Genomic DNA, 20,257 nt, shown 5'->3' with positions numbered 1-20,257 from the left:
AATAATAGGTTCAAAAGAAGCATGATAATAGCTAACAGCTGGACTCTTTCTAGCACTTTCTTATCAAGTACCTTCCAGTTTGCAGCCTCCCAGAACAAAGAGTGTCTCTGTTGCTTAAGCCCAGAAGCTTGATTTATAAACTTAGCATAATGAACCCAGTCAAAATTTTATTACCAACTGGTTTGTACCATAATATATGTGTGGAGCAGCTATTGTATAAGGATAACTTATTTTTGATCTCAGGGTTGTGAGATGGAGCCCCTTGTCTGGCTCCCCGCTCAGCAGGGAGTCTCTTTCTCCCTCTGTCCCTCCCCCTGTTCGTGGTCTCTCCCTCTTTCAAATAAATAAATAAATCTTTAAAAAAACAAAAAAACAAAACAAAACAAAAAGGATGACTTATTTTAATGCACTAGAACTCTCCCTTTGTTAACTTTCTCGTAGCCCTGGGAATTGTAATGTCCCCTTTATTTGTATTTAGATAGCTGCCATTTAACCAGCTGCCATAAGATAGCCATCTCCATCTGATTTCTTTGGAGCTACAAGTCACATATTAAAGTGGAATCCATATCTTTTATCCCCCTGGGGTAATGAACAGAAAAGATCCTGTCCACAACTGATCTAACACCTGTGTGTTCTCATAAGAGCCAGTACCCAAGTTAAATCTCGAACTACGAGTAATTAGTACAGTCTTTCTGGAACCCACAAATGCCAAGGTACTTGCTCCACGAGACAGCCTGGAACCAAGGTGTAATCAAGCTTTTCACTGGTCCCACTGGACTGGGCTATGAATCATCTCCCTTTCTTACCCAACTGGCACAGATAAATAGCAACTGAGCAGCATTTTGTCTCCTGAAGAGTATAATTTCCTTAAATTAACATAAGGTAATAGCTGTTGTATTCACTTGCAGCTTTTATGAGGCCAGACACATCTCAGGAAGTAACCCACACATGGAAAAAACCTATTACAGAGTTGAAATCCTCTTAAGGAGATGGAGTAGGCAGAATCGTCCTCGCGATCACCTGTCTGGGAAATTTGAGCTGATGGGACCTGAACAGCACTCAGCTCCAAGCAATAACGCCACCTTTTGTGCTCAGGTTCATTTTATTGCCGAAATCATTCTGTCACCTGCCTCCTCCCTAGGGGCTGAGGTAATAAGGGATTGTTACATCTATCGGCAAATCCATCTGGTTCACTGAAATTCATCTCACAAATAGTAGCTGGTCAAAAGATGAGAAAGTGCACAAAGTGGCCTAATTTTTATAAGCCCCCCCACACACACACACAACTTTGTGGGAAAAAAGCACCAGTTTTTCTTTCACTGGAGCAGCAACCTGTAATGTATCCTTTCAGAGCATTCAGAGATGACCTACAGTGGGGCTGATATTTATTCCACTGGTTTCTGGCATTTTATTCCGGTTAAACTTGCAGTGTTTCGGTCTTCCACTGAAAGTGACTTTTTTCCCTAATCTTCATAACCTGGAAGGAGTGCAGATCGTTTAGGCATATACAAAAGGTAATAATGCATTCATAACATAAACAATAAGTAGGAAAAGTTTTCTTCCTTGTGGATTCCTGCTAAATATTTTTAGAATCAGGGGTGCCTGGGTGGCTCAGTCATTAGGCGTCTGCCTTCGGCTCAGGTCATGATCCCAGGGTCCTGGGATGGAGCCCCACTTTGGGCTCCCTGCTCAGCGGGAAGCCTGCTTCTCCCTCTCCCACTCCCCCTGCTTGTGTTCCCTCTCTCGCTGTCTCTCTGTCAAATAAATAAAATCTTTTAAAAAATTTAAAAAATTTTAAAAATAAATATTTTTAGAATCAGTGGGGATTGTGATATTTATTAATTTTTTAACCATGGGTCAGATTTGCAGCACCCCATCCACCCCCTGGTCTGTAGCTAGAATGGAGTTTCCCAGACTTGGTGCCCTAGTGATCAAGAATGCATGCTCTGCAGCCACCTGGGTTTGAATCCTTGCTCTACTATAGAGCTAATAGTGGCCTGGAGATAATAATAGTACCTCCATCATGAGATGGTGATGAGAAGTCATTTGGCTAATACAGGTGAAATATTTAAATGGTGACTAGCTAATGATAAGTGCTACATATTATCTTGATTATATTCCACAGAATACTAGTTCCAAGAGATGTTCCTGGGGAAACAAGAGTCTGTGGTCAAATAAGATTGGAAATACTTCACACTAACATATTTCATGAAGTCTATAAAGCTATCAGTTAAGTACCACTAAGAAAGAAAGCAGGACACAAGGCTCTCCTGGGGATTTGGCAGTTCTGACTTCGGTTTTATTGCTTTCTTGGCACATGCTAGGTAACCCTTTTGCACCTATCTCAGTAACAAAATACACCCTCAACTACGGGATATCTTCCTTTCTTAAGTTCTACTCAGCACTTGGTTATTGCTTTGCAAGAAAATATGGAATTGTTAAGCCTGCAATACTGAAGTTTTGCCATCCTAACATCAATACATAGACCCCACTGCTCTGTTTCCATACCTTTTATATACCGTAACATTTCATTTCAGTGCCAGATCATGGTGTGACCTTTTGAAGACGTTCTAAAGAGCAATTAAACATCACATACATCCTAAGAAGGTACCTAACTCAATTAATGTGATGACAGCAGGAACAACTGTGACCAAGTTCACACTGCCCAGCAGTGACCTCAGTTGAGCAGGTCTCAACAGCTGCCTGCCAACAGCCACTGTAAGATGCTGCTGTCCCAGAAGTATCCTAGCTTCAGACATGAGAAAATGTGGCAGCAGGTACTGCTTAGAATTGATGAAATATTTATGTACTCCTTTAGGACATCCCCAGTTCTAATTAGTATATTAAAGGTGGAAGGAAGCCCTGCAGGAAAGAAACCATCTTCCCTGATTTAAGCCAGCATATTGGACCACACAGCCTTCTTTACAAAGTTAACACCTATCAACATGTGGGGGTGTGCTGAGTGAGCCTGACAAATCTGAGCATTACAGGGTAACTGGAAGAGAGTTTTGCAACTCCTTTATAATCAAGCAGCAACAAAGAGAAGGAAGACTGACCCTGGTGGGATTCAGAGCATGCTACGCCAAAATATGGTACCTTGGCATATTGAATATTTTAACCTGGAGGAGTTTGAGTAAAGGGCAACAGCAGGAAGGTCAGTCACTCTTTTCCCCTGAAAAAGGTCATAAAACCCTTATACAAGAGTGCCCTCCCTCTACCCAGAGGAAAGGAGCAACCTTATCTCCAAAGACAAAAGGATGCCCAGAAGAATCCTAATGAGCAGGCCCTGCTAGTTTCCCCTGGTTTAGTGCATTTACCTCGTACTCTTGAACCTATCATGTTTCTCCACAACTGCTCACTCTTCATCAAACCCACTAGAAAGCTACACAGATCTGTTTCTTTAGGTCTTCCTTTCCTTATGAAGGCTTCCATATCACCTAAAACCTATATTCAATACATTTGTGTGCCTCTTTCCTGTTAATCTGTCTTTGTCGGTTTAATTCTCAGACTCAGCCAGGGACTCTGAGAAAGTTAAGGAAAACTTTTTCCTCCTCTACAACCCTGTTTAGGATCAAAGACAGAAAAGTTGCCCCCAAAGAACTCCTAGAGACTAGGTGATGACTCAGTCTCTCCATACTTTTAAGTAAAATACTTGCCTTGATATCAGTTCAGGGTTCTTATCACGAGGAGACTAACCCCTTAGAACTGGTCAAATTCCAGTTTAATAACAAACATTATTGAGGTCTCAATATGTAATAAGCCCTGAGTTCAGCAGCAGAGCTATGAAATGTTTGTGAAAGTTCCCTTTCATAATCTGTAAAAAGGTAATAGTAACAACACAATAATAGTGTTATTGTCCGTAGGCAATGAAGGAATAGATGGGAATTAAGAAACCTTGTAATATAATACCGTATACCACCTTAATTATAGTGCCCGGCACAGATTATTGCAGGGTTCATTCCAATGAGGAAGATGGAAAGGAAATGTAAGAAATGCTAAAGGATCGAGGGCCACTGTCCCTCCCCTGTCCCTTGCTCTAAAAGGGCAGATTCCTTTAGAGGCCACCAAGCAAATGGCTTACTGTGCTCTGGCTTAGTTTAACTTTAAATTCAATCCATTCTAGTTCCTTTGTGCCTGCAAAAGGACAAGAGCTAAATGAGGCTTCAGCCTACTTGGCATCTGGTCATCTGCCCCTTGCAAATGCTAGGGTATGGCAGAGCAAAGCAACAACTTGTTCCGCCTTCAGCTTGGCATCTGGGAGGAGAACCAGCAGTGAGAAGATCTGTTAGCAGGGGGAGAGAGGAGGTATATAGGAGCATGCGGAGGTAGGCTCGAGACAAAAGTCATCTGAGGGCTCTCACTTCCAGCCCTGGAATGGCAAGCCAAGTGAAGGGTAGTGCCTCAGGTCCTGCCTGCCAGCCCCCACTGACCCTCTGAACTGGGGGCCACTGAGAACTTTGTGAGATAGCCAGGCCCACTCTCACTGGAGTTAGAACCAGACTAGGTATGGAGATTTTAAAGACAGAGTACATATCCTCAAGGGTACCCACTTCACAGCCAAACTTCCTGCTCTTTCTCCCTCCTGTCAGAGAGGCACCTCCAGCCACTCCTACACCTTTGTAGCACTTGGACTACTCACAGCTACTCGGAGCAGGATGTCAGAGCTTAGAAGCTTAGCCTCCTGCTGGGAAAGAGAAACTTGAAGTGAAAGAGAGTGGTTTAAAGGGGGTTATTTGGAGGATGGGAAAACTATTAAACCAGCTTACTTTCTTTTCCTGTTTTTCATCTTAAGTGACTCCAAAGGAGGGGAGGAAAAAAGGGGGACACTTCATTACTGAAACAATGACTGCTGGCAGAAAGTTGCAAGGGCATTGGTTCTGAATGTTCTTTTCAAAGTGAGATACCGTTTTCTGCTGCTGTAGGGTCAGGTCTCACCCTATTAGTCTGACAACTAAAAGTGACTTGGTAACATGGAAAAACGTATTTGAAATACCCACTAGGGAATGCATATGCTTCATTGCTCCAGACTGAGTGTTGTGATAAGGATAGCTTGTGTTCATGGGCCAAATCTCGCTCAAAAGAACAAAGAATATCAGATTTTCAAAAATCTAACTGAACTCGTTTATAAAACGTTAACTAATACAGACAACCTGGTATACTATCCATCTGATACCCCATGGATGGGTAACTGGTATTACTTGACTTCACTCCTCTTTAAGAATTACAGTTGGGGCTATCCAATAATGGTGACTTCTTAATAGTTGAAGCAAAAGACACAGAGACATTGAAACTTCAGTGATTGGCAGCAGTAACAAACCTGGTAACTTTAAGTTGGGTTTGGCTTCTCCTCTCCATGCAGACATTGAGATAAGGAACAACTTGTTGAATCAACAAAGATTGTCCCCACCTACAAGGAGGAAGGGAAGAGCAAGGCAGAAGAGAACAAAGGAATAGAAAAATATCCTGCCCAGAATTACACCCATGAGAATGAGTGGGGGGTAATACAAGAGAAGAAAGGTGGAGGTAGAGGTATAGGGATGCATTCAAGGGAAAGTTTAGTACAGAAGACATTTGCAAACCAGCGAAGGAACTTAAAAATGGTAAGAGGAGGGCGCCTGGGTGGCTCAGTTGGTTAAGCGACTGCCTTCGGCTCAGGTCATGATCCTGGAGTCCCTGGATCGAGTCCCGCATCGGGCTCCCTGCTCGGCAGGGAGTCTGCTTCTCCCTCTCCCACTCCCCCTGCTTGTGTTCCCTCTCTCGCTGTGTCTTTCTCTGTCAAATAAATAAATAAAATCTTTAAAAAAAAAAAATGGTAAGAGGAGGGAGTTAATCTTATTTTTGTGGCAGCCTCTACAACTGCCTGGAAGATGGAGAGAGGCCATAGAGAAAAAGATGGCATATGTCATTGGTTTCCATGGTGATGACTAACGGTGTCACCATCAGAGCATTATGACTTCAGAATAGGAATGAGGATATAATAACTAATAATAGCATATACTAACATATTCCTTTTAAATCACTCCCCAAGCTCTTAGTATTTATTCACTAATTTTTACAACACCTGTGACATAGAGAGTATTATCCATTTCATTTCAGACATTAAGAAACCAAAACAGGAGCAGTTCAAATAGACACAGTCCTGAAAAGTAGTATTACTGCTGATCTTTCACCACACAGAATAAACTTAGAAATATTCTATGTGAAAGACTTTCATTAGTTTCATGATAAGTAATGTATTTTGAACTAATTATTTTTGGAAAATGTACTAGCATTGTATGGAGGAAAAACCATTTCTAACAACTATTCATATGTTTCTTCTTTGCTTACAAAACAAGAAAAAGCAGAAATTTCAACCATTTCAACAGCTCAGCATTGCTTTCCAAACTTTTTTGCATCAAAGATTGCTAGTCTATCTTCCCCTTACTGCAACTGGCACTCTTTCAGGCTTTTAATTTTTTTTTTCTGGGCTTTGTTTTGCTTTGGTCTTCTGTTTCCCTCTCTTTCTCTATTTATCTGAGCCATAATCCCCTTCAACACACTTTTAAAACCAGGGGTGAGACCTGTGACCATATCACTCTAAAATTCTTAGTAGAACTAATTAACATGGAGAGGAAGTTTGTGTAGCTGTGGAGAAGGCTTTGGAGTTGCACACACTGGGTTCTGATTGTGCCTCTGCCACCTACCAGCAGGGTGACCTTGGGCCAAGCACGTTCCTAACCTTAAAATAAGATAATAGTAGGTACTTCACAGAGTTGTGAGAATAAAATTGAATAATGTATATAGAGCACTTAACAATTATTATTACTGGGGCTTTGAAAACCCAGGGGTTTCTCCCTAGGTGGCTCTCTTTCCACTTACTCATATCCTATTTCACATTTCCTACCTTGGCTCTAAAGTCTTTTGACACTTACCTCCTTTTAGATGGTTCTGTCTATTAATATCATGAGGACCAAGAAAAGAATGCTCAGAAAAACTACGTCCACACTCAGTACCTATGAGGACCTCAGGAAGTAGCTGAGAGACTGCAGATCCAGAGACCAAAGTTTTCTTCCTGTGTGCCCTCTTACAAATTGTGTGATCTTGGGCAAGCTACTTAACTTCTCAGGCCTTCATTTTCCTCTTCTGCAAAATGTCATCAATACTTCATAGGGGGTCAGAGGGATCTTGTGAAGGTTAAATGTGATGATGAATATGAAAATTGCCTTGTGCAGGAGCATAGCACACAATAGATGCTCAATAAAGTGTGAACTGAATGTGACTATGAATTTAAAATATTCCCTACCTTCTCACTTTCTTCAAATTTAACATATTAACAACTATAATACAGTTGCTAAAATCATGTAGTAAAAGAACATTTATTGACATGAGACAATGCTTATGATATATTACTAAGTGAAAAGAAGTATTTGTATCATTTTTGGTTTTTGTTTTTAAAAAGCCACACACACCCAAGGAAAAAGGGGCTGTAAGGATTTTTACCAAAATGTTGACAATGATTATCTCTAAAACTGTATGGGTGTGGTTTCCCTGTTTTCCAAGTGTCCCAAATTAAGCATGAACCCTTTTCCTTTTAGGAAGAAAAAGTAAAACTAAAACTTAAAAAGGAAACTATGGCAACTTTAAAAAAAAAAGTATTATATTCTTAGGTACATAAAGCATGACCATGGAAGAAAAGCTGTAAAAGCAGTAGGGAATGTGGAGAGAGGAAGAAGCAGCCAAGAGCTTGGGGGGGGGGGGGATGGGGGGGGGGGGAAAAGAGGGCAGGGAGGGGACATGGGTCAAAGTCAGGGCTAAGACTCAGAAAGAGCCTTGTCTTCTTCCAAGCATTTGTTTCTGGGACCGCCAAAAAGCCTGGGGGATACAGGGCTGTGTCCCAGCCAGGCAAGCCACCACATTCCAGTTCCACCAGAGAACAGGGAGTCAGTGGACTTCTGAGCCCTGGTGGTTTCGAACTGCCTATCTTTTCTCTCTCGGGCCCATAGAAAGGGTGATATCCTTCCCTGCTTACAGAAAACCTAAAGGATGTCCCAGATGGCCTCTAATGTGGCTTTCAAGCCTACGAGTCTTTGGTTTACTAGGGTAAACGAGCAATAAACCAAAAGCTCTTGCCACTAGGTGGCATGCCCCAAATACTATTTCACTTTGAAACTGGCAGAAAAGTTGAACCAGACACCCTCTAAGTCCAAAGCATTAGAGGCAACAAGATGAAGACCATTTAAGGTTTTGAGTTTCTCCCTGGTAAAAACAAATAAGAACAATCACCACCTCCACAACACTACTCTCCAGAATAATAAATTCAATGTATTTCTCATGGACACCTCCAAAAGTCTCCTTGGAAGATTCCCCTTTCCCCTAACTTCCTCCCACTTCTCCCCACTCCTAATCCCCATCGGGGTCTGTAACCAACAACCCCATCCTTGGCCAACCAAAATAAATAGGTGCCCCCACAATACTCCAAAGGTAAAAATAGGTCTCTGGAGTCATCACTGAATAATGTCCAACCATAATGTCAGATTAGCATTAGATGAAGGAGGACAAGAAAGGTCCAAATGTGGGATCTGTTATTGTTGAGGAAAGACAAGAATGGTATTCAGCCCAAAGTGAATATACTGCTTTTAACCTAATAAACTTCTCTTATTAAATAGCAGTGCTACTGCCAGGATCTCTATATTTAGCTAGAGCCATCAGTCATTTACACCTTGCTGTCTTTTCTCCTAAAAGTTACACGCTATTGGATATTCTGTAAGAAGAGGCTGTTGTTCAGATGGCTAAAGAGAGGGACCATTTCGGAGCACATGAAAAGAGCACTCAGAGAGGAGGGGACAGGGTGGGACCTTGAACTTGAGGACTCTACATGTGGCTACTGAGGCTCACTGAACTCTTGGCATTTTTGAATGAGGAGAGGAGAGTGGAGAAATAATTAAAGGGAAGTGCTGAAAGAAAGGGATGTGGCAAGACACACTTTGCATAATTTGCAGATTTGCCTAGGACTATCTGGATCATAAAGCCCTAGTGATGAAAGATGAAGAAATATAGGCAGTTTGGTATTTTCTGATTATATAACTCTAACAGGAAACTGCCCCAATTCCCTGTTATTTAAGTAAATTAACTATATGAGATATGACAGTAAATGTAAGGACAGATTTTTTACAGCAAATTTCCATGTATATTCACATAAATGGTACTATTCCTTTCAAAGAGGGAACCTTAGGAAGCTGATCACTCATTTTAATGATATATACCATTTGGGGAGTTCCTCTTTTTGAATTGATTTTAGCAACTGACACATATCTTTTGAAAAGCCACAGTACTAACAAAACATCATTCTTTCTGAAGATGGATTTCACTTGTTGATAGAACCAGAAGTCATTTGGGGCTAAATCTGGCAAAAAAAGGAAGGATGATCAATAAGAATGTTCTATTTTTGGTCAAAAATAAGATGACTGTGAAGTATTGATTGGAAGTGTATGCTCTGGTTTCAAGCTGGGCCCCAATACCCATTCCAGTATTTCATTAGATTTGTGAATATAAGCAAGTTATGAAATCATTCTGTACCTCAGTTTCCTCATCTGTAAAATGCAGAGGATAATATTACCTACCTGACAATGTTAACATGCGATTAAATGAGATAATGCATATAAAATATTTCCACTGGTACATACTTTTTACTAAATAAATAGTCATATTGGCAGGAGTGGCATTAGCCATAATAGAAATGGTGGCAACCACAGTAAAATGTGACTTATGAACTCAAAGAGGCAATTTAAAAAGTATACAGCTTCCCAAAGTAGCAGCATTTAATAACCACACTGATTTGTATATGTGGTCTGAAATATTTTTTAAATCTTCTTTTTTGCTCATTAGCCAATCCTTATTTAAACTCAGGAAGTACATATTCCCAAAGAGCTCCTCCAGTCAGTGGAGAATATTTAAGCAGCAGTTTCTGCATCGGTGGTGTTAAATTATTATACCAATACATTTGAATTAATTAAGATGCTCTATTTTCTAGACATGTCAAATTGTATGTCTTTTGTTAATTCACAAGAAAGATTTACAAGGCTAATGCAGATCATATTAAAAACTACTAACATAGATCTAATCAATCAACAAATAATTATTGAGTATGAATCTTGGGCTGAATGGGCTGGCCATTGTTCCAGCCACCAGAGATTTAGGGTTGAACCAAATAGACATACCAGACCAGCAGGAAGTTTTTGGATTCTTAAAACTACTTTTAGTTAAAAACAAAAACAAGGGGCACCTGGGTGGCTCAGTCGGTTAAGCGTCTGCCTTTAGCTCAAGTCATGATCCTGGGGTCCTGGAATCAAGCCACACGTCGGGCTCCTGGCTCAGCAGGGAGCCTGCTTCTCCCTTTCCCTCTGCCTGCCGCTCCCCCTGCTCATGCTTTCTCTCTCTCTCTCTCTCTCTCTGTATTTCTGTGTCTCAAATGAATAAATAAAATCTTAAAAAAAAAAAAAAAAACTACTTCTAGCTAAGTACCCCCCCACACACACACATGCACACACACACACACACACGAGACATCACCTCTAGAAGAACACCCAAGACAATACTGATTGCTTCTGGAGAGCAACTGTTTTATACCATTTTGTACTGAGTTACCATGCGTGTGCACTATCTTTTCAAAAAGTAAAGAGAAGCTAAAAATTAAAACTTCGTAAAAAAAGATTTATTTATTTTAGAGAGGGCAGAAGGAGAGAATCTTTAAGCAGACTCCCCGCCGAGTGCGCAGCCTGGTATGGGGCTCGATCCCATGGCCCATGAGATCACAACCTGAGCTGAAACCAAGAGTTCAATGCTTAACCGACTGAGCCACCCAAGTGCCCCTAAAATTTTAAACTTCTACATAAACCAAGAAATGTAGTAGTTTATAATTCTGATCCATCTATTTTAATTTTCTCTGTGTATCCCTCTTAACTCAGAAAATTAAATCGTTCACTGCGATATAGTACTGCTATTGATCCCCAGCCCATTAATTACTCCTAATTTCCCTTGTAAGCACACAGTAACAGCTGTGCAATCTATCAATCCTTGTGCCCCAGTGACAGCCTGTTGAAATGCTTTACTATGAACTTGGTTGTGGCAGGGTTATCAGGATCTCACTGTCTTCTGGGTAACCATTCTGTAGCTGGCCAGCAGGGTCTGCAACCCACATAGCAGAGCCGTCCAGCGTCCTCCTCATCCATCAGCAGCATGTCTCCCAGAGGCACTAAGCAATGACCTTCCTGCATGAATGCTGAGGCTCATTTTCCTTTTTGAAGCTCATTGGTCTGTGCTTGATTCCAGAGAGCAGTATGTCCTTCAGCTTTAACCTTGTCAAGAAATCCATCAATCAGTCTATCAGCAAACATTTATTAATCATCTTCCGTGTTCAAGGCACCATGATAGATGCTTAGGGGGATGTCAAGAAATACAAAATGTGGTTTCTAACCTGTAAGAATTTATATTCTAGTGCAAGAGATAGAACATATAACAATTCAAAAAGTAGAATTATAAAGGGTAGAATATTAAAAGTGACAAATTAAGAGGTGAAGGGGGAACGAGAACTAACATTTATCAAATGCCTATACACTGTGCTGGTGCTTCGTATGTGCTTTTCACTCAATCATCCTGCCAGCCCTGCTTTTAACTGCATTTTATAGACCTAGAGATGAAGAAAGTTGCCTAAAATCACACAGATAGGTAATGGTAGCATTTGCATTAAAACTTCAGTAAATTTGATTCCAAGGCTCTGCTTTGCTGACTCTAAAGCTTTGTTCTTCCCCACGTGGATTATGCTTCCCCATAGAAAATAAATGCCCTAGGAATTGATTGGAATGTCTGAACACTTGAAGTGATAGCATTAGATACCATTAACAGGGTGTGAAATCTGAGGAAAGCTTTCAACAGGTTAAGAAGCTGAAGATAGGTGGAATGTTGTAAGGTAAGAGGAACTGTATTTCCATTTGTAAGAAAGGTCTGTACTGTGGTATAGAGATGGAAAAGCCCAAGCTGTCACCTACTCTTCAACACAGGTGTACAACATGGTTGTGAGAGCATGTAGGTGCTTCAGGCATCAGCCAGTTTATAAATAAGTGGGCTCTTCTTGGGAGGCTGTACCCTTGGGAATACACTGGGAATGGCATGGGCCTGGAGCGTCTTAAAACTTTTTATGTTGGGGTGCCCGGCTCGTACAGTTGGTTTAGCAACTGACTCTTGGTTTTGGCTCAGGTCATGATCTCTTAGGGTCATGAGATTAAGCCCTGTGTCGGGCTCTGCACTCAGTAGAGTCTGCTTGGGATTCTCTCTCCCTCTCCCTCTGCCCCTCCTGCTCTTGTTCTCTCACTCTCTCTCTCTAAAATAAATAAATAAATCTTAAAACAACAACAACAACAACAACAAAAAAGCTTATATGTTTCCTTAGAGATTCTTGGTGTGTATGTCAGGGACCCACCATACAAGACCAGCAATATTACTTGGTTATAAGTACTGAATATATTAAAACAAACAGATATTTTGGAGTAGAATCCAACATTGACATTAATTTTTTTTTAAATATGAGGCACTAATGCAACGCCTAGCTTATATAGTAGGAGACACCACGAGCTTTGGGCACTGGCCCAGACAACTGGTAATAATAGGTTACTGTCCTCTGCCATTTGGAGTTTCTCAGGATAGAGTTTGAGAAGTGCTAGTATAGACAAGATGCATACAGGGCATAGCACATGATATGTGGAAGCAAAGGGAAAGGAAAGGAGGCCCAAGTCTCCATGTTCTGGTCTCCCTTGTCATCCATACTCTCATGTTCTTATTTCTTGTATTAACTCATTAAAAAATCTCTTATTAGGACATTTTGTGCATTGCTTTGTCCTGAAAAGTCATCCTTGACTTTGCTGTTTGTCTTAACCCCACATCTGATCCATCAGCAAATCTTGTTTTCTCTACCTTGGAAATGTATCCAGAGTCCACAGTGTCACCACCTCTACTGCCAACACCCTGGCCCAAAGCTCATCTTCACTCTCCTGCATTGTCAGGATAGCCTCCTAACTGGTTCTGCATTTTGGCCCTTACCCCCAGAGTCTACTCTCAACAGCAGCTGGAGGGATCATGTTACAGCCTACACCACATCATGAGAGTGCTCTGCTTAAAACTCCCAGTGACATCCTGTCCCCCCCAGAGTCAAAGCCCAAGGCCTCCACTTGGCTTCCAAGGCCCACGCAATCCTTTCCAGCCACCTCCTCTGTTCTCCCTGCCCTCACCATTCCTTAGCCACACTTGTTCTACTGTTTCTGAGCAAGCCAGGCCCCTTCTTCCTCAGGGCTCTTGTACATTCTCTTCCTTCTCCCTAGGATACCCTTCCCTGAGACATCCACATGGCATTCCCCCACTCCCCTCCAGATCTCCACACAAATGTCATTTTTTCATTGAGGTCTGTCCTATTTTTGCAAAGCCCTTCCATGCCCTGCTAGCAACATCTGACATACCATGTGTTATACTTGTTTATCGTCTACCTCCCTCCACTAAAATGCCCATTCCACAAGGGCAAGGATTTTTATCATTTCATTTACTCCCAGCACCTTGAACAGTGCCTGATACTTAGTTGGTAGGCAACAAATAATAGTTGAACGAATGACTTTGGTAGTCTTTGGCTCAAAGAAGTTTTTTTTTTTTTTTAAATAAAGCACAGATCAAACTACCTGCCAAGAAGCAAAGAGAAATTGCATTTAAATAAAATTTAAAACAAGTTGTAGAATTTGTATAGTACAATCTTACTTTTATTGTTGATATGTTTGGGTATATATTATTGAGCACTAACTATACGCTAGCAGTTTGATAAACATACTATATACATAGGCCATGTGATATACTCTTATGTAAATTTTTGCAATTGCATGAACAAAGCTCCAGAGAAATACATACCAAACTATTGGAGAATGGGAACAAGGTTTGAGGGAGCAAGAGAAGACTAGCTTTACTTTGTACCCTTCTCCATTAGTTAAATGATTTCTAACAAAAATTTATTATTTTATAATTAAAAAAGAAAAATATCTGAAAAGACTGGATATCAGTCTTACTTCTATTGAAAGCTTTCCATTTTCATTTTTTACTTCTCACAGAATGATTTCCTTTGGATTTGGGGCCTATGATAATTTGCATGATTGTAATTCTCTCAGGAATTCTTTCTCGGCTACTATAGAAAATACTACAAGTGTTGGTGCCATCCAGAAAGCAGAGGATTATGATGCCCTTTTTCCCCCTTTGGGTTGAGTTTTGTTTTAAGATATCTTGTTCCAATTGGCATGGTTATGAAATGAGAAATATTATATACAAGAATGCTGCAATCCACATTTTCTGCCTATCTTTATGTCCCACATCTTCTTAAGATTTTTATCAGCTCAGTATCTACAATTTCCACATCTGTAGTATAACAGCATGGTGCAATAGTCCTTTGCAATGCTGAAGACCAACAGAAAGAAGCCATGCCCGGCCACAGTTTCACAACACACAGGGTCTTTCCGCCTCAGCTGGACAGATGCCCAGAAAGACTAGGCAGAGGATTCTTAAGGTCTCCACACAGACACCAGGCCTGTCAGAACTGCAGGGGCTCCACAAAGTCAGCAAGGGACATTGTATGTGCAGCAGTCTGCCTGCATCCCTCTGGCTCGTGTTTGTTGTTGAGTTGAGCAATTAAGGCTGTTCACGGGCAACAGAGACTCCATTACCTATCCCATCCGTGTTTTCACTGCTGCGCTTCTGAGAGTTTCTTCTGCCTGTCAGTGACCACGCCTTTTCCCAGGCTGGGCCCACAGGAAGTCAGGCTGGGAGGGGAGGAGGCGTTGCAAGTTGTGGGAACCACACAAACTCCAAATACTGCTGACAAGATCTATTCCACCCCTCACTCAAGAAACAGGCTCAGAACCAGCTTTATTCCTCTCCCCCATCCCCCAGCCCTCTTGCCCTGAAAGGCTAACTTGGGTGATGTTTATACTCATGTTTTTGTACTTAAGGAGGTTTGGGTGCAGGGATCGACTCGGTTACCACTCAGATAGCACATAAGAAGCCTAATGCTGAAACATGCTCAACCTCCATTAATCAAGTCATCCAAATGGGGAAAAAAAAAACAAGATAGCATTATGTGTATATATGGAGAGAAAGGAGGAGAGGCAGAGAGAAGGAGAGATTTTTTTTAATGGTAGCAGTGGTTGCCCAATACTTGGTTTCATTTGACTGCTGCTAGAATGCACAGCCTCGGTACCACCTTTCTGAAAGGTAATTTGACAACATGTATCAAAAGCCTTAAAAGATGTTCATATCTACCAGTAACTCCATTTTAGAAATTTAATCTAAGGAAACACAAGATGTACATACAAGAATGTTCCTTGGCAGGTTACATCCATAGGCATGGGTTACTTTAATATTTTAGAAGGTAGAAGGTTTTTTAAGGGCACGAGAACGTGTTCATGATAAATGAAAAAGCCCCTATATTTATGTTAAAATGTACATATTCTATGTAAAAATGTACGTATTCCATGTAAAAATATGCATGAGAGAGGGAGCACTCCTTTCTCTTGAACTACCTTCTATTCTTGGCTACAGAGCGCTGCACTCTCCTAATTTACAGTCACTGGCTACTCCTTCAGTCTCCTATGTGTGTCCTCCTCCTCCTCTTTCCAATGCGCACATATTGGAGGGCCTCAGGTCTCAGTCTTCAGACTTCCTGTCCATCTTTATTTAACTCCCTAGACAGGTCCCATCTCTTTTCCATCCTCTCAATGCAGATGATCCTCAGATTAGAATCCCCAGTCCCATCCTCTCCCCAGAGCTCCCACCATATATCCAACTGCCTACTTGAAATCTTCACTAGGATGTGAAATTTTCACTCAGGCTTCACATATCCAAAACTGAACTCTTGATTTCCACCACTGCCTCTCCCCTACACACACACACACACACACACACACACACACACACCTGCTTCTCTCTCATTATTCTCCACCTCTGTAAATGGATCATCGTTTCACTGGAAATAGAATTGGACATCATCCTTTTCATGCCTGCCTTCCTTACATCCAACCCATCGGCAAGTCCCACCATTTCTGTGTTCAAAATATATGCCAAATCCAAAAACCTTTCACCATCTCTGCCACTCACTCTTCAGCCCAGGACACCAACATCTTTCCCCTAGACTTCTATAACAGCCTCTCAATGGGTCTCTCTGCATCCACACTATGTGCCTACAATCCATTCTCCACACAGCAACCAGTGATCATTTTTTAAAAATACATAAATCATATCAAAAGGCATGAAATCCATACCAAAATGTTAAAGTTAGCCAGGAATGATGAGATTATGAGCTGTTTTTTATTTTTTGTCTGTTTCTCTGTTATATGTCAGATTTCCAACAATAAACATGTTTCACTTTTACTAGCAAGAAATCAAAATGCTTTTTTGAAAAAACAAATCATTACAGGTTTGAATGTTAGGAGTTTATCTCCCATGAATCAGTTCTGGCAGACCAGGACCAAACAAGCTACAGAGCAGTAGTGAATACTCAATCTCCAAATGCAGCACAAGGAGCAATGGAGGAACATCCTGAACTTGAACTAAGGTGGCAAATACACAGCACTTGTGATGCCACTTCCCCTCCCGCCCCTGTGCATGGCAGACATCACTAAATGATTGCTACCATTGCCCACCGAGCTTAGAGGCAGCCTCAGAATCCTTCTCAACACAGAGGCGGCAACTATCACTCAGGATACTTAAAGAGGAAACGTATTCGTCATCTGTATTAGGCATTCTATCTGAAGATTGAGAAGTTAAATTATTATGCTCTCTCTTGAGTACAATGCACTAAACATTTTCAAATCAGTTTTATATCTAAATCGTAACTTTGCAAAACCCCATAAGGTGGGTAGGGAAGATATTTATCCCCCTTTTAATGGCAATGAGGGCTACAGTGGTGAAAGTCACATAGCAGGGCTCTGGTCACATCGTTGCCACACTTCTGTGTACTTTTCCGTGGTTCCCATAAACCTCTGCAGGCTATGAGAGAGGTCAGAACTGCACACCAGACCCTGACCACAGGAGAAACGGAGGTGGGGGCCCGGGTTAGCACCAAACCTGACCAGAGATGGCCTGTGTGTAGGTAATGAGTAATTCATGGCCATTAACAACTTTGAAAATAAATAGTGGTGAAACAGATGAAGTTCATGAATTGCATAACAAAAGCCATCACCCTCCTCAGGGGCAGGACCTCTGAAAGACAAACATGTTTGTTGGTTACCATAGCAACCATGACTGGCCTGTCTTCCATGTGACCTATTCCGAAGTAGCTTTTTATTCGGGGCTCCCAAGCCTGCAAAGAACAGATTGCTCAAGTGGCTTTAGCATCTTTTCATACTTTCTTGTCACCTTCTCTGCAGTCGTACGCAGGCTCAATGACCAAGAAAAATAAAGCATTCGCATGACTGCCATGAAATAGAGTACAAATTCCCACTGCTGTTCTACCTGTCTGAAGTAAGCCACTTACTCCATCAGCCACTAAGCAATTCTGATTGCTATCAGAGATAGTGTGACCCCTGTCCTTGGCAAGCCAATTAATGGAAGTTCCATGGTAGGAAATAGTGGAGGAAACTCCTATTCCTAAAGGAATAGACATGGCACTCTAAAATAGAAAAGACTAGTGACAAGATTAACCTTTTGTAATGTGGTCCTGCAAGTGGCATCATTGGCAAATGGGGTTCACTTTCTCCTCAATCTCCCCTTCTACCCCCTTTCCTCACATGTACCTCCCATTAACTGCTCCACCTCTCCCCACCCTCCTTCAGCATTCTCCCCAGTTCCCCACAACCAGATACTCAGAGGCTAGATCCTTTATACTCTTTCCCCACCTTTATCCCTCTTTAGTTTTAAAATGAACTGCTGCATCTCTGAGCAATATACAAATGAGAGGGGTCATCCTTCAGCCAAGGAATTTCTTCTTCCTGATATCACAATAAGAATGCCCCCGGTATAGACTGGTTCTGCATTTTTTAGGTGCAAGGGTGAAGTGGAGGTAGGGAACTATAGAGCACTTAGGGTGTGCTTTCAGCCCCACCTCCTTTAAACCTTATTCCGCACACCCCCACCCTTCCACCCTAAGACTGTGGGCACTTTGCTGCAAGAATGGCCACTGCCCCTACTGCTGGCAAATGAGAGCCTAAGACTTTCAGGTGTGCTGGGTACAAGTGATTATGCAAAGTGATATTGTTGAAAGAATGGTGGGCTGAAGTCAGAACACCAGGATCAGAATATAGTATTTGGTCCCCTTCACTTGTTAATCACATGTGTGGACGCTAATTTCCTCTACGGGATAATAATTGCCATAAAGTATGATGTGCTTATGTGATATTAATTTAGTACCACTGTGGAATACCATCTATGCCAATTATAGACACTAGAGAAGTCAAGTGAGATGAGAAAAACAAAGTGTGGTTTAGCTGAATAAAAGAAATAATCAGTAAATTGCTTACAGGGTGTGCCTAAGTGCCGTGCAACCCCCAGTAACAATTAGGTGTTCTGTTAAATATGTGCCAGACTAAGTCTGTTGTAAATTTAACTCAATTACAATAACTGGACTTACGCAGGGCCATTTGCTCACAATCAAAAACAAAACAAAAAGGACCTGTCCATCTCCATCTCCCCTTCAGGAAGAGGGGAGCCGGCATCCGTAATGTGCCCAATGTTACAGTCTCCTGAGTCTGCCAGCTGTCCAATGTCCAGTCGCACTTTCTGTTTTACTCTGTGCCACTTACACACCTTCCAGCTCCATCTATCCCATGGATTCCTAGGTTTGGGCAAAGGGAAATAGGTCCCTCAAGGACAGCTAACCAAGTGGCTTCCCTGAGGGGTGCCAACAGGCTGGATCAGAATGGCTGGCATTTCTTAATGGAAAGGACAAGGCAGAGAGACCCAAGCAACAAGTACATGGGCAAGAAGGAGGTTGTTTGCAGGAAGAGAGTAACAGGAAGAGGTGCCGGCTGGAATGAGCCAAAAGCTGTGTTCAGTTATAGGGATTACTGAAGTATAAGCACCAAAGCTGCAGGAGTCAGAAGCCAGGAGAAAGGTATCCCAAAAAGACAGCCACCAGATGACAGGACTGGGAAGCAGTGGGCCTTTCCATCTGCCCAGCTTTCTGGAGTTCTCCCTTGTTGAGGGGGCCTCTCCTGCTCTTACAGGGCCTGAATCCTCACAGCAGGACTCTCGTCTATATCCCAAACAGGTCTGAGAAAAAGGAACCAGGCTGGACAAGTTCAAGGGAAAGCCATGAGTCCACTTTTCACATTAAAATCATAAAAAACAGGGGCACCTGGGTGGCTCAGTGGGTTAAGTGTCTGCCTTCGGCTCAGGTCATGATCCCGAAGTCCTGGGATCAAGTACCCCATCGGGGTCCCTGCTCAGCCAGGTGCCTGCTTCTCCCTCTGCCCCTCCCCTGCTTGTGCTCTCTCTCTCACTCGCTCTCACTCTCTCTCTCAAATAAATAAATAAAATCTTTAAAAAATAAAATGAAATCATAAAAAACAAAAGATGGTCCCCCAGGTCACCAAATCTGTGTCAGATCTATCATCCTAAAAATGGCAGCTCTGGACCCTGCTTCAGGAGTGAAGTTTCTCATCTGGGTCAAACACAAGAGGCTAGATACCAAAACATAAGGGAACATGATAACAAGGGGAGTATAGTTACATTTGTTGCCTTATAATTATAGAATCCTAAAACAATAGGCTTGAAAGGAATTTGATACTCCACACCCAGTAGAGAGAATATGGGTCACAGAGGACAAATCCATACACAAGAGTACCATGTGAATTACCCTATCCCACCCCACCCCACCCCCACACACAAATATTATAGTTACACTTTGCCAATGCAGGGAGGCATATTCTGGTGTCATGTCAAAGCTTTTAATGGTTTTCCATTGTCCTTGGAATGAAATCCAAACAACAGGGCCTACAAGGCCTGGCATGACAGAGGCCCTGCCTGTCTGGCATACCTTATCATTTGGTGTTGCTGCCTGCCTTGCTCACTCTGACTTAGCCGTTCTGGGCTGCTCTCCAATCCTTTTCCCTGCCTCAGAGCCTCTGCACCTGCTGTTTCCTTCGCCTGGAGTCTGACACCACCTCTGTTCACAAACAGCTCTTTCTCATCCTCAGACCCCAGTTTCATGCATACCTCCAAGAAAGCCTCCCACTAATGAGGTCATCCAGCAGATACTGAGAAC

This window comes from Neomonachus schauinslandi, chromosome 5, assembly GCF_002201575.2.
Source record: "Neomonachus schauinslandi chromosome 5, ASM220157v2, whole genome shotgun sequence".
NCBI lineage: Eukaryota > Metazoa > Chordata > Mammalia > Carnivora > Phocidae > Neomonachus > Neomonachus schauinslandi.
The sequence above is the reverse complement of the archived record's forward strand: the minus strand, read 5'-3'. Positions refer to the sequence as shown.